The 10,732-nt window shown below is 42.9% G+C and overlaps 1 long non-coding RNA gene across 1 annotated transcript; it reads left to right on the top strand.

Moving 5' to 3' along the window:
• The first annotated feature begins 5,400 nt into the window (after positions 1-5,400).
• On the top strand, positions 5,401-8,792 carry LOC146599872 (uncharacterized). Its single transcript, XR_014894901.1, has 3 exons — positions 5,401-5,518; positions 6,755-6,815; positions 8,481-8,792. It is a non-coding gene; the product is annotated as an uncharacterized LOC146599872 (long non-coding RNA).
• Positions 8,793-10,732: the final 1,940 nt, after the last annotated feature.

Genomic DNA, 10,732 nt, shown 5'->3' with positions numbered 1-10,732 from the left:
CAAAGGGCCAACTTTAACTTTACTAAAAGCAGCTAAATGATGCCCCTGCCCTACATTAAACTATGCTGTGATCAAAGAGGGCAGATGCCAAGTACTCGTGGTTTTACAGCTTTCAAATAAATATTGCTCAATCTCATGAAAAAGAACATCAGAACAGTGAGCGGATTTTTCCTTTTTTGATTATTTATTCATTTATTTCCAGTATACTTCACAGGTACAGTGGGGTACTGCTGCTGCTCCTCAGGATGTCTGCAGGTATTTTGGTTGTGAATACCRCTTGACTCCCAATTCAGTTAATTTAGATTGGCAGGCTTGATAGCAGAACCTCTTATGGGCTGGCAAATAGAGAGCCCTGGCAGACCTGCTGTGGAGCTGCAAAGTTCCATACCCAGCTGAAACTTTTTTTAATTCAACACTGTCATTTTTAAATAACAGTGCAATTGCAAAACAAATTGGCAGGTACTTACAAACTGAATACTGCCTGGGGCTCTGTCTTTTCATTTTGCTGACCAGTGTGCCTGGCCTTCAATTTAGAAAAGCACCTAGTAGTTAAAAAGCACTGGTGAAACCTTGCARTGCAGAGCTAACCTCATTGTTCATGGAGAGGGAGATGCCTGCTCTGACTTGTTGATCCCTACAAACTAATTAGCTCCATGGTAGAGGGCATCATTTGAAAATAAAAGTGCCCTCGAAGTGTTTATCTAGCTGAGCATGAACCTTCTTTGCAAAATCTAAGCTTTCTTTCCCAGGTCCCATATGAAGCTTCAAGGAATTCGGGACTATTGAACTGAAGGGACTTGTTGGGTCATTGACTCCCAGTGATCTGTTATCTTGGGCAACCACCTCATATGATCTTTCCTGGACAGTAGATTGCATCAGACACATGTGACATCTCCTGTAAATCAATGTAGCTCCACTGAAACTGATCTCTGAAACCCCAGTTTATACTAAATGAGCACATGGCTTTGCAAAAGTACTTGCTGTATTACTTAGATATTTGCATTGAGGTCTCTCTGAGCATAGTAACCAGAGGCTACTTACAAAGTTTAAAACAAGTAGAGGCATTGAAGTCATCTCACAAAGTCCAGCATCACCAGTGCATGAAGCCTGTAAACTGCCAATCTGCTAGTCAGTCAGTCTGTAAATTCATTGGTTAATCTGTCAATAATTTACCACGCTGCTTTGGGGGGCCATATTTTCACAGGATCAGCAAGGTTGGAAGGGACCTCTGGAGATCATCTAGTCCAACCTCTCAAGGCAAAGTTATATGTAATGATACGATCCAAAGGCCAAAATAAACAAAGTGCTACGTTTAGAAGGTTGCCTCTCTTCGGCTTTGATGATGCAGTGGAGGATGCAGCTTTCATAGGTCAGGGTCTTCAGCTGGTTGTCTTGTAGGAAAGACAGAGCCTAGGAAGCACCAATAATAGGTAGCATCCTTGAAGGCACTTCAGCTGCCGTGAACCAGAATGATGTAGAATAAAGTGTGCCTCAAAAGGCTGTATTTTCCAGCTGTTAGCCCTGAGCAACAGTCATGCTCCTTGTAATCACATGTCATATGGGTGGRCCTGAACTGTGCCCTGTTAAAAGTACTCTATTTGCATGATACAGTGCACAATGAGGCTGCAGAACAGAGGGGTTAAAGCCTCCATGAGGGTCTCAAGTCACAAGACTTTTTGAGCGATGCCTCTGAGATGTGACRCTGGGCTCAGGGGCCAAGGGGTGTACATGTATGCACTACGGGTTTCTACTTACCTGTGAGTAAGCACCCCAGATCTTAGCATCACTGAGGCCATGAGAGACCCTGCTGCAGAAGCTTTAAGGCCAATGTCTGTTTGCTTAGGTAATTCAGTCACTTCTCTGGGGAAGATCTGCCCAGGATATTTACCAGCACCTGCACTTCCTAGTGAGCCCTGCAGTGAAAACCATTGTATTTGATGAGTCACTGGCATTGGCAGCGATCTATTTCTGAATGTTGTTCGGAAGTGCCTGTCTGCCACCCTGCTCAATGGAGATGGGATCGTGTGGATGTTTTCTCAAAAATAGTTTCAAATACGGTTCTGGGTAGTCTAACCCAGGACAACAGAGGCAAAGATAGCATGAAGAACTGTCTGTGCCAGCCAAGGGCAGCCAGGAATGTTTTGAAAAAGGTGTGAGAGGCCCCTTTTCCCAAATACCAGCATAGTAAGCAGTTACAAATCTAATCAGAAATAGGATACTTCAGAGTATTAAAAATTCCTGCTACTTACTGCTAGTATCTATATTCCCCCCCCTCCAAAAAAAAAGATATGTGGTAAGATACTCATCTCCCTTACCTTCCCCACAAACCTCTCTGTGTATCCAACTTGAGTGTATACAGCTTCAAGACTACTGATTTTTCAGAGGATTTTACTTACTCTAAAAATCAATTGCATTTAAAATGAAAGTTGAGACAAGCAGAATCACTATTTCTTTATCCCCCAGAATGGCTTCCATGGCCATGTGAGACAAGGAGCTCAATTTGAAAGGAGGTAAATATGCTGTTCCGTGACATTCAATGTTTAAAAACTATTCTATAACAAGAAACTGTGTGAATAGGAGATACATATGAGACAAAAAGGCATTAGTCTTTACCTTTCAGCAGGACRGAAGTATTTATGAGATTATATGTGCAAGATTTTTGTCTGGTAAGCATAGTTTTGGTCACTTGTTGAATACTTGTCATTTTCCCCCCCTGAAAGAAATATCTGTATATACTTCAAAGTTATTACTTCATGAATACAGATATTTTGGTCCTTGTAATCACGAAAATTCATGCAATGTGTTATGACCGTGAGAAAAGTTAAGCAAGGCAAAAAGGCAAAAATCTTTTGTTTCATGGCTTTCTCAGAAATGTGAACCATCTAGCATTGGGTGAGTCTTTTGGTCAGCTGCCTCTGCACTTTAACCAGTTCAACTGATTTATGGCCACAGGAACTCTTTTTGAAATTTCTGGCTAGGAGCATCAAAAGCTCTAAAACAATCTTAGAGGTTTTGAGTCCTTCTCCTCTAGGGAAGGGAAGTTTGTATGTGTGGTTATTCTGAGAAAGCCTATGGTTTTCATTTATCTCCCAAGGGGGAAGAGATCTCTTCCAGGCCTARTATTGAGAAAAAGGACCAAAAGACTACCTCAAGAAAGAAGATACAACTTGAGAGGCTGATCTGCATTTTCTCATTCTAAAACTTTTTGAAGGAGAAGATATGAGCTATGAGTATTTGGAACTCTGTCACCTGGACACTCTTTTCCATTTCTTGGGCTCTTTCTTGCAAGTGTAATATAAGAAGCTGGCAAAGTAATTCCAGCGCACCCACACAGAGTGGGTGGAAGAGGTATTTGAAAATTAAATGTATTATTTGGAAACTTCTCTGAATGCTTCTTCCTTTCCTGTGGAAAGGAAGGAGCTTGTGCTCTTTGGTCCTCTCTCTTCCAACCCCCCCCCCACCCCTTAACTGATCTCAGGAATTATCAACCATTTCTGTGCAAGCAGTGTGCTATCATGTACTCAAAATCATTTGTGTTCTGAGAGCAGTCTGGTGCTTACTGGCAAGGTAGGATACAAAAATGTGCTACAGCTCTCATTTTCTGCCTCTTTTCACATTACTCTGCTATCTCCAACAAAATAAACCCCTCTGGCCTGTCTCTTATGCATCTCACATGCCAAGCRTATCAGCACACACTAAGCCGCTTGTTTTTCACGAGTGTTTCCTTCAAGATCCTAGGCACCATGTGCATTCATTGCCTTCSCCATCTGACACTGCGAAGCTTTACAGAAAGCTCAGCTTTGCAATGGGCGTCTCTCTCCCAGCTTAGCATGGAATGAAACTATTGCTTTTCCTTGTTTTGCAAACAGCAGTCAAAATGCTCTTATGGCTGCTCCACTACTAGGCTCAACGTAACTCATAGTGTAAAGAACTATTTCTCTGGCTTTGTTGATGCRCTGAGTGTGACATCAAGTAATGCTCTAAGAAGAGAGGGACTACTTGCACTTTTGAGAATATTTCTTACAAGATTGACTGCTTTGCTGGATTTGGGGCCTTAGGTGTAGTGCAGAATGGGGAATTTAGGAGTGGTTATTCTTTGGGTTGATCACACTAGCAGCACACATCATGACAGACATGGACTATCCCACAAAAAAAAGGGATCAGACTGCTTCAGTGGAATCTCACTTACAGACTGGAAAGCTTTGTTGCTGAGGACAAGAATGAAAAACATGAGAAAAGTAACAAATATCCAGATCCTAGTAAATGGCTATTACTATTGTGGTTGACATGCTTAGATGTGAGTTAGGTCAGTGGTTCCCTGCTGGCCTCGCTGGCCAAGAAGTAATTAAGGCACTAGACAGGCAGAGGTATTGGCCTTATGCAGTCTTCGTGCTGAAAGAAAATTGTATGGCCCGTGTGATGCAGACAAAAAGATCCGGATCATCTCATCCATTCTTAAAATCCAAGGCACTGACTTTCTTGAATATATGATTCATTTATTGCCAGGGAGGTTAAAGTCCAACTATTAATGAGTTGCTTCATTGTGTACAGCCTTTGAAGCCAAGCCTCTGCAGTCAGTTCAGCTGAACGCTTTGGACTTCTTCCCATCACTTGATCCTAATCATGAGTCTGCACCTGGTCCAGCTTTCTGTTTGGGACAATATGTTAAAAATTCATTGTTGCACCTTCTTTTTAATTGCATTTTCCTTCTCCTTTGAGTTAAATAAATGCTTATAGGCTGAGAACTGAACAAAGCCAATGGAATGAATTGTGGGGGAGAGCCACAGGCACCGCTCATATTCAGGAGAAATAAGGAGTATCCAGCTGTATCCTGCCTGCCTACTTTGATGTCTTTGGCTGAGAGAGTGTCTAGTGATTCAGACCACCTACTCTCTGGGCCCTGGCTCCCTCGGTGGTCAGAGGGGAGAAGAAACAGTGACTCCGGCACTGCGCACCTGTAGCRGGCCTTGTGAGTCCTTCTCCATGGAACGCAGAAGGAGCTGGTGCCTGGCAGCCCCGGGCACCACATGGTTTCAAGTGTTTATCATTTTCTTGATTTAGACCTTGTAATGTGGGACTGTGTCCACCTGAGGCACACACGATGCAGTTTGGATGCATTTTGCTGTGAGCACACGGTGTTTGTGTTTGCCTCACCATTTCTGATGCTTGTGGAGAGAAGTATAATAATAGCCTCAGATGCTGTCGTGTTTGCTTTACCTACACMTGTTAGGCAATGCCAGGACAATTTTTGCCTGGCCTGGAGGAGTCAGTCTGGACACAAGTGTGTCTGTGGTAAATCCAGGCAGCATTTCAACTTGCTCTTGACCGTATTAGTCCTTTTTGTGTTTCTTTGCTTTAAATACCTCTTTTTATTTTTTTCAAACAGAAAAGCATGAGGAGGGGTGGGAAGGCTGAAAAAGCAAGGTGCTTAGGAGATGATGCTCACTTTACTCCTCAGTTTTTGGAAGAAATTAAGACAGATCTCTGACTCAAGCATCTCTGTACACTTCCAAGTCAGGTGAGAGACAGAGAAAACTACCATAACTACTGCGGGCACAAAKGAAAACCACAATCAAAGGCAGCTTATCTGCTAAGGCCTGCCCAGCTGCTGCTTATCATCCATGTTGCATCTGGCTTTTCACAGTACATCTGTTTAGCATAAATAACCTTTTTATTGGTGTCCTATGGTACATCCAAACAAAGAAAAGAAGAAAAAAGAGAAACTGTAAATAAATTTTACAATGTCAGTAAGAGCATTCACATTAAGGGAAACTATTTTGAGTGAACGCCAGTTCTTAATAAATTGCTATTATTCTGGTGTTTTTACAAAGACCACAAGGAAAAAAAAGAAAAACCTCAGAAATGTTTGAAAAATGGAAACATTGAATGTCGCTGCTCAATCACTCCTTTTAATCATAAATACTTTTTAGGCTGTTCTCCCAGCAAATGAAGTGCCAAGACTTGTTTTTTTCTTTCGGTGTCTATCTGAAAGCCTGTGGCATAAAAAAAGAGACCATGAGTCACTGGCTGAGCTCCCTTTCCTGAATGCTCCCTGGGTGGCTATGTTTGAATCCAATATTACCAGTTCTCGGTCTAAGCAGGCTTTCTGGCACCTTGGGGTTCATCTCACAGCCCAGCGCTCTGCAAAGGTGCCCGTGCTGCCTCTGAACCAGCAAGCTCAGCCTCAGGAGCAGGGATCTATCATGTTGTTGCCCAGTCAGAGCATCACGTTAAGGAGCAGCAATGCTTCTTAAGTAGGTTTTGCTGAGAATGATGCCCATAGCCTTAATTCCCAGTTACTGACTCCTTGTTTGGTGTAATTTCTCAGAAATGAGACCTTATAGTCCACTTAACCTGAGGAACTGTGCTCAACTGTCCAAATCTTCCCCCAGAGCCTGATCTTTCTGAAATGTCACCTCCTAGGTACTCCAGGTTTAACTCTCTGGGGCCAAGTAGAATTTGTAGCTGCCACATGGACTTTGCAAGCAAATTTCTAAACCAGAAAGGTTTCATGGCAGAGTGTAAGACACGTGCAAATGCCAGTGGCTTACTGCACAGCGAGAGACATCTCTTCCCACAGAATTCCTGTCACTGAGCGTCATGGGGGTAGGGGTTAATATTTCAGGGGTATCAGCAAATCTTTTTTTTTTTTTTTTTTYCCAGTGATGATGCCATTAAGACCTATTTTATTATGCATGTTTTATAGCCCCTTTCACCCTCRAWGTGTTGCTTGGTTAATRCCTGTCTTCTGCAGGGATTCTGGAAGCTGCTGCATTTGTCTGGGATTTCCATGCCAAGAGGAGCCCTTTGCTGATGTAAGGCCCCAGCACCACAGGAGGGTGGTATCTAATGTTTGGATGCTCTGGAAATCTTACATTAGAAATATGGAAGCCCTAGCTGGTGTTGGAAAATCAAATGCCAGGCTAACAGTGATGGATGCTGTTTAGAAGGTCATGTCCCAGTGGGCAGACAGCAGGAGGGGTGTACCAGGAATAATACCAGAGGATGGGGATCTTAAGCCACACTGGTGACATCATTTTCCCTCCACAGGAGTTTATAAATACATTCAGCATGACAGATACTGCTTTCCCGGGAGGAATTGCTAGACAACATGGCTGTGCTCCTGAATGATGGTGTTATGTCTTGGGTGATCGGCATCTACAAACCAGAATAAGTCAGGTCTTATCTCCTTCCAGTGTTGCAGGCACTGGTAGGCTGTGACATTTTCAGGGGAATCCTATCTCCTCTTTTCCCAGCATGGCATTTGGAGCTGTACCCAGACAGTTTGGGGTTTGTGCAGAAAAAGCAGTTTTGATGATGGCAGAGGAGAGAGGGCTCAGCCTGCAGAAGTATTAGGAAATCAGCACTCCTGGCTGTGGCCTGCTGCACCCACCACAAGGTGCCCTTGCCAGGGAAGTGGGTCCTGGGCCTGAGCAAACTCTTTTGCCATTTTGCAAACCCTGCAAATGTGTTTATAATGAAAGAGGGCGAGAGCCTGGTGAGCCAAAGGGAATGAGGGATGGTGTATGAGCTCACATGCTTGCTTCATAGGGCAGTTTTAATGAGTATTTGATTGCTAATTATATGTATAGCTTTGTGATGAAACATTATAGTACTTTGATATGGAACAGGATTTGAGAGTTTCTGTTGTGCTTATTTTTTAAAAAACTTTTGGCCTTCTGATCTACATGGACTATTTTGTGCCTGATTAATTTTATGTATTGTCTTGGGTGAGTGTTGATTTACTTGCGGAGTTCAAGATCAATTTTAATGAAGCTCTTAGTGCGTGCTGGTTTGGGGACGCAGGGTGCCCTATTATTGGTTTGTCTAGATTGCTCACTGTTTTGTTAGACTTCAATAAGAAAACTTCTGGCATAGTGACAGCTTCCCACTTCTCTACAATCGAACAGACAACAGCAGAGCTTAAACAGACAACAGACTTTATTAAACTCACATGTACATACAGAACAAGTAGACACTTCAGAGCAAGCGAGTTTGACCTACTGGCCAATAGCAACAAACAAATCTATTCTTTTTTTACTCCTAAACCAGGTGCAATCAGGAAAACAACAACTTCAGCTGAAGTGCCAGGCTGCAAACTAAAGGGAAAAACAAAATGCAGACGTCTTCATGGATATTGATACCTGCTCTCTTCTTTGCCACAGCTGTTTTCTTGCACTCTCTCTCTTCTCCTACATCTGGGGCAGGACAATATAGCCACATAGGTCTCACTGGGAGGAGACCAGGCTCAGAGCACTGGGAAATGCCTTGTGCAGCTCTATGTAACAAGGTCAGAAAATTGGGGTGTTGCTGGACTTCTGGTGTGCATCCAGCCATGGCTCTTCAGGGTGCTGGGCTTYGCAGGCACTGTGAATTCGCTGTGGGGATGGTCAGACCAGGAGGGCTTGCAATGGCGTTGTAACCATGAATGTCTGTACTGATGTAGCTGAAACTGGCGTTTGTTTTTCCCTCTTCTGCAGGACATGGCTGTGCCCCCTGAATCAGTTGGCTGCATGTTAGGAAGAACATTCTGCTTGGACAGAGCAGAAGACTTTGGAGATGGAAGTGGTAGTGCTGGGAGCGCACAGAGGGGAATATTTGCTTTCAAATTCCCAACAGGAAATCATAAGCAGATCTAACTTGCAGGGAGCATGGTGTGGGAGGATGCACAGAGATACAGCAACAGAGAGTTGCAGGAATGCTGGTGGAGGGCTTTTTAGACTTTGTAATTCCTGGCTGCAGTCAGCCAGGCAGTGAGGTAAATCACAGCTCTTCTTTTGGGACTGGAGAGCACCTGTGAGCTGCTCTCACCTTGGGAAATGGCAGCTGGCCCTTCCAAGGCAAGCAAGTGGATGGTGCTGGCAAGAGCGTGAGCATCAGTTCTTTCTCAGTGTTTAGAGAAGATGCACAGATACACACTAACTTGTCATGCTCTCTTTAATTCGATTTTTTTTTAAGACAAACAAGCCCAACTGTTTAATGTCCTGTGCACAAAAAGAAAGCAATTATTTTGTTAGCTGAGGGGAAAAAGCCATTTGCTTTGCTTCAGTAAGCAAAACGTGAATTGGCAATTACGGGGTCCAAAGGACCATAGAACTTTCTGCAGTACCAGCTTCCATAACGCTGATGTTTCTTTTCCAGGATGATTTAATAGCAGGATGAGACAAAAGGATACGCAGCAGGCTTGAAAGATCCTTGCTCTCCTGAGTAGTCTCCATCAAGCCAATGATAAATATCTGCAGAAGAGGACCACACTGAAGTTCTGCTGGTAGGTGAACAGTAATCTTGCCAAACCAGGCACCCCACTCAATCTGTTTTCAATGATTTAGAACTGAACTAGAAAATGTGAATCCAGGCAGAAACTTGGCATTTAAATTGCCCACTTGAGAAGACTGAGCTTTTTATTTTTTTAATACAATTTAAAAAATAATAATCCTGCGGGATGTGAAGGGAGTTAGGGCATGGAGATGACAAGAAAACGGAGTCCTTTTACATGCTGCTTGACATTTCAGTAATTTTTCAAGCAGCATTTTTCACTTTTTTTTAAATGTAGAACTCTCTCAGTCAAGTCTGAAGCATGAGCAAACTGAAGTTTGATCTTGTCAACATACATGGTCTTGGTGTAGAGATAGCTCCTTCCTGTATGTCCATGCTGTTGATAGTGTACATATACACTCACCTGGCTGCAGCCTCAGGGGATGCTAGTGTTTTTAGAAATGCAGCTGATCTACCTATGCAGTAAGTAAGGTGAAGTCATGGACTCAAATGATCTTTAATGAAAGGGATATATGTAGATGATAGACACAAAGTTAAAGTCCCATATACACTGGATAAATACATTCTGTATGACACATACATGCATAAAATTAAAAATACACATATTTAACAGTAATTCTGCTAATAACCTGCTACATGATTAACAAAAGTAAGAAATTGCTGAAAATTTTCTTAATTGGCAGTGCTAGAAAATAATAATTAAAATAATAAGTATATATCATAGTGGAAAGATGACTTAGAAATTAGGGTATTAACCGAGGCATCAGGAAATCTCTCTTCATTTGCCTGCACTGTCAGACTCTTCTTGTGTGACTACTGATCATATCAGTTCAGTGTTCAGGTCTCTGACATGTTAAAATCGATGACAGGTAATGTTTTTTGAGAGTACTGCCATGGAATGTGAGCATGAAGAATATTCTGATAGTTCTGCTAAACTGTGAGCTAATAACTGAGAGTTTAGCCTAGAAAGGATAACGTTACTGATCTTTAGGCACCTATATCTATGCATTCAGCACTAGTGACCAGAAAGGCACCTCTCTACCACTCCCTCTGCAAGCTATCCCTCCACCACCATGTGGCCATGCACAAAGATGCTGTGGTTCTCTGCTATGCTGTGGCTTGGGGTGGCTGGCTCCCCAGCCCAAGCCAAAGTTCCTCAATAGGAGGGTCCATTTCACCATTCCCAAGGGCTGTCATATATCTGTTAATTTTGTTGTTATTTGTGGTTTTTTTTTCCTCTCTGGATAGGCCTCTTTTTTTTTTTCCTTCCAGAAGGCCTTCATGAAAGCTGTGTAAGGTATGTCCACTGCTTTAGGGTGTGCTGGATGGACTTGCTGCCTATGTCCTGCATGTGAGTGCTAACTTCAGCACTCTCTCCCACCAGGTACAGTGTGCATGTTGAGGCATCCTCGAAGGAACTCTGTGTTGTCCAGCCTCTCTGGGATCACTTCCTATA

This window comes from Rhea americana, unplaced genomic scaffold (genome assembly GCF_003343005.1).
Source record: "Rhea americana isolate MKP2758 unplaced genomic scaffold, rheAme1 scaffold_130, whole genome shotgun sequence".
NCBI lineage: Eukaryota > Metazoa > Chordata > Aves > Rheiformes > Rheidae > Rhea > Rhea americana.
The sequence above is the reverse complement of the archived record's forward strand: the minus strand, read 5'-3'. Positions and strand labels throughout refer to the sequence as shown.